We start from the raw sequence: 5,000 nt of genomic DNA, 5'->3' as shown, positions 1-5,000 counted from the left end.
GGCTCTCGTTTTCGAGGGATCGACGAGGATCAGGATTTTAGAAACCAAAAAGCAAAATCGTCTCATGCATCGGCATGCCATTCATAGGGAAAATAGAGAAAGATAGACAGATAGAGAGTGAGTGAATGCGAGAGAGAGAGAGAGAGAGAGAGAGATAAAGAGAGAGAGACTGACATGAATGAGAATGAGAGTGAGTGAGTGAGTGAACTAATTAATGAATGAAAATGAGAGATAATGAGAGAGAGAGAGAGAGAGATAGATAGATAGGAGGATTATGGTTTCGCAGACTCGACGTAATTCAGCGATCTTTTGTTTTTTTTTGATTTTTTTTTCGAGGTTGGACGGAGGATGGTTACGGTGGCCAAGTATTTTTTTGGGGGGATCGATGACTTGTGGTATTCTTTTCGAAAAAGAAGAATAGAAAAGAGAAAGGTATTGGTGGATGTTCGATGAGGATTTTCGGTGAATTTTGGATTACTTCGTGATTGAATAGGGGGAGTTAATTTTTTCTTTTTTCTTTTTTTTTTTTTTCTTTTTTTAATATCGTCTCGAGGAATAGAACTAGAATAGGGAAAATGTCGACGGGAATGTTTTTAAACAAACGAAGGCATGCTCTAAACATGTGCAAACGATAGGTAAAACTAAATCTCAACTAAAGACAGAAGAGCCTTAGATATATCAGAGATATAGAAATATATATATATATATATGTCTGTGTATATGTGTGAAATATATATATAGAGTGAAAAAAAGTGCGGTTATCATGAGCATACATATATACATAGATATATACATATAAACTTCGGTTGCGTGTATTTTTTAATTATATTTTTCTATTCCTTTTCAAAAAAAGGGGAAGATTATTTTATTATTTTAATATATTACACAAAGTTTTTTTATTGTTTTATATATATATAGTTTTTATTTTCAGTTATATATTCGGGTTTATTTTACTCGTCCCCTTTTGTACGTTCTTTAAAAAATAATATTCATTCGTATATGTATATATGTGCGTATATGTATGCGTTTAACTCGCAGACTGTGAGTTCGAGTACGTAGCCGTTGCGCGCTTTTCTTTGCTTTTCTCAAACACGAGCCCGAACGAATGATTGTTTTTTTTTGTTCTTTTGGTACGTTAAATTTTATTATAAATTTTATCTTAATATATAAAAAAAATATAATAATGGAAGACGAAATTGTGCAACGGCATACGCGCGAACGTTCAGTCTGGCTTTTCTATACGTCATAACACGTGGCAAGAGAAGTTCAATGAACTAAAATTAGAAAAACGAAACATCTTTTACTGACGTAATCACGTTAACCATCAGAAATAACACTGAAGTGTATGGTGAGTACATATCAGTAGGTAATTGTAATAATATTACGTTATAGAGTGTGATATAAATCTTAAAGACTAGCTGTGTTCAAAACCTGGATCATCCTCCTGCAAATGCTTTAAGGAAAGACAAAAACACGTGAATGAGTATAATTAATTAAATGTTAGTCCATATGGGGATATTTGTTTAGCTTGTGAAAAATTGTTCAAGTCCAAGTGTTTCTCTTTACTTTACATTAATTTTCTTTTCTTTTCTTTTCTTTTTTTGTTTACTTTTTTTCTCTCTCCAAAAAAATTCTTCTTTTTCTCATATCTCAACGTAACCTTTAATATTAAATATTTTTTAACAAATAATGGAAAAAAGTAATGAGTTTGCTATGATTTTTCTATTTTTCTTTTCTTTTCTTCATGACTTAAAATATCTTTTCTCTTCTCTTATTATTAATTATTTCATATATATATCAACACAATTAATTAATAGAGTGGGATAATTGTGGGGTAGTTTGATAAAAGGGGGTTTTAGGTGGAAAAACCAACGGCAACGAACAAAGAGATAGTTAGTTAGTTTATAGGCCCTGTAAAAAATGTAAAATGGGAATTGTAAAATATCGTTCTTTAATAATTATCGCTTTTTAAAGAACACAGCTGAATTCAAAAATCGTTTATCAGCTTCTGAAAAATCCGTGTGGCTGCGTGCACCTGGAAAAAATCTTTGGGACACACTAGTTGGCAATCGAGGACGGGATAAACCAGGGCTAGGCTGGGGAGGGGGGGAGAGGGGTAGGAATAGGGACGTCATTGTTATTATATCCGAATCATTTATATTTTTTTCTCTATGTTCTATTCGTTTCGTTTTTTATACACATCTGTATATAAAAACGAAACGATTATTTGTGATATTTTTTGAAGTTGAAAATCTTTTTGTTTATTTATTATTATTATTTTTTCTTTTTATTTTTTTTTTGTATTTCTTTTTACGAGAAAAGTATTAGGGGGGACGGGAATGATTTTTTTTTTGGTTTTGTTTTTAAAAAGGAAAGGGACTCTTGGTTAATGGGAAAATATGTTGCCGCAAAAATTCCAAAAATATAAAATCTCGCCAGCCAAAAAAGTAGGGCCAACATATATATATATATATGTTTTCAGAGCTTCCGGGTTAACGCATTCCGCGTTAGATGCCGCGATAGATCCGATTTGTAAAAAATGGGGGAATGCGAAGAAGGAAAAGAACGCGAGTATTATATGGAAAGGATATGTATTTGTATGTATTATATATGTGTGTGTGTATATATATATATATATATATATATATATATATATACGTTTCATTGTAAATGTATGCGAGAGTGTATGCATGTAACTAAATGCATATATGTGACTATATTCGTGTATGTGTGTATATGTGTCTATGTGTGGAAATATGAAAAGGGATTTAGTTTTTTTAGGACGAGCTTGTTTAGGACAGGCACGAAAAGTCGAAAAAATTGTGCGCGTTCAAAACTTTAGTTCGCGCAACAAAAATGTGAGACAGAAAATGAAAGAAAGAGAGAAAGAGAGAGATAGACAGAGAGAGAAATAGAGAAAGATAGACAGATATATATAAATGTATATATACATAAAAAGAGAGAGAGAGAGAGAGATAGAAAATAAAAGGAAAAATAAGAACAACAAAAAATAAAACGAGAGAGAGTTAGAGAGAGAGAGAGAGAGAGAGAGAGAGAGAGAGTTAAAAAAAAAAACAAGATTAACGGAGAGGAGAGAGGAGTTGATGTGTACGTATAAAGATCAACAAAAAAAAAAAAAAAAAAAGTAGAAAAAAAAATATATACGACAGGGCGCGCCAAGTCCTCTTTCCCTCCTACGTTCCTTCTTTTTTGTTTTTTTTTTTGTTTTTTTTTTTTTTACTCGATACGATTGACTCGATGAATAGAAATGGGTGCATGTCTCTCTCTGTATTTGGATATATATATTTTTTTAATTACTTTTTACACATTACTTTTTTTTTTTTGTTTAAACTGGATACTTTAATTTTCGATTATTACGAATTATTGTCGAACTTAAATGAAAAAAAAAAAAAATAGAGTGGCGTGACTTATAAATAATAAGCCTAGCATTGTACGTAAGTGATATCTATAATATATAGAAATATATACAGGGTGCGGTTGCGGATCGTGGTGCAGTCGGTATAAGAATATAATTCTTTTTTTTTTTTTTTTTTGATGAGACATATTTATATGACGAGTTATACTAAGTTTTTTCGAAGAATTATGAAAGTTGATTTATGCATGAATCTATTTACATATGAAAACGTCGTCAATGTAATTTATTTGTATTATACACGCGTATTATCTTTAGAAGCGCGCATGTTATAATAAATGATAGAGAAATAGATGATCGTATTTTAGAATATAAGACGATTTTATTTTTTGTCTATTTTTTAGAAACAATATTCCATTATGAATGCTAGATTATTAATTATTTGTATTTTCAACAAGCGATACTATTAATAAATTTATTATTAATATCTTTGCGTTTCATAAAATTCAAATGAAATTTTTATCCATTTATAATCAAAAACGTTATTATTATTATTATTTTGTACATTTATCGATAACACTAACGACCACTTCCGTATCCTGTATACGATATGTAAATAGACAGAAAAACATGGATAAAATATATATATATATGTATATACGACATAGAATGTAACAATAGAAAAATAAATAATCGTTTTCAATTCGGGATTAATAATAATAATAATATAATGAATAATAATTATCATATATAGAGAAGTAGAAATAGAAAATAGAAATAGAAGAAGTAGAAGAAGAATTGTTTGGTATGGGTATCTTTTTTTTTTTTTGGGGTTTCTTTTAAAGAATTCATCGAGAATATATGACGGAGAAGATAATTATTAAAAGGAATAGTAAATGATTGAGGAAATTATGGACGATTATGGTGGTTATGGTGGTAATCGTGGTGGGGGTATGAGCTGGGAGGTTTCGAAGATAGACGATAGCGTTTAATCTGAAATCGAAAGTATTACATTTCATTAATTTTCTCAATCCGATAATTAGATATATACACGATTTAATCGCGAAATAATAATGATTTTATTCGTTATTAGGAAAGAACGTGTCGTGGCAAGCAGCACTGTAATCATTATGATCATTTATCTGAATAATTCGCGCGAGTGATTTTTGGCGGGCTTTTATATTTTTGGCTCTTGCTCGGCATCGCCTTTAAGCAAGAGATTATTATAATGTTTCTATCTATTATTTTTCATATATCAACGAGGCGTGTCGCGTTAAAAATTAAACGCGGTTACCTTCTAACAAATATCAATTATCAAACTTAATAAATATTATTAATAATATACGTATTTTTATTTGTAATAATAATTGCAAACATTTGCCATGAGTAATTCCGCGATACGTTTACAATTTAATAAAAAGAAAGAATACAAACGAGAGTAAGAAGAAGAAGAAGAAGAAGAAGAAGAAGAAGAAGAAAAAAAAAAAATAAAAAACAAAAATTATTATGTTACTTCAAATTAATTCCCACGTCGAAACATTAACGCGACTGTATCTCATTAACGAGAGAGCGCATCGTCGATAGATGAAACGAGAAACTAGTATAAAAATTAAAATATATAATTATA

General features: G+C 30.0%; 1 protein-coding gene across 16 annotated transcripts in view; it reads right to left on the bottom strand.

Annotated features, from left to right (window-relative positions):
• The window catches only part of LOC106791425 (tyrosine-protein phosphatase Lar), a 542,243-nt gene that overhangs the window by 16,990 nt on the left and 520,253 nt on the right, over positions 1-5,000 (bottom strand). The window lies entirely within an intron of this gene.

This window comes from Polistes canadensis, unplaced genomic scaffold (genome assembly GCF_001313835.1).
Source record: "Polistes canadensis isolate GaletaPanama2010 unplaced genomic scaffold, ASM131383v1 scaffold_8, whole genome shotgun sequence".
In the NCBI taxonomy this organism is placed as follows: domain Eukaryota; kingdom Metazoa; phylum Arthropoda; class Insecta; order Hymenoptera; family Vespidae; genus Polistes; species Polistes canadensis.
The sequence above is the reverse complement of the archived record's forward strand: the minus strand, read 5'-3'. Positions and strand labels throughout refer to the sequence as shown.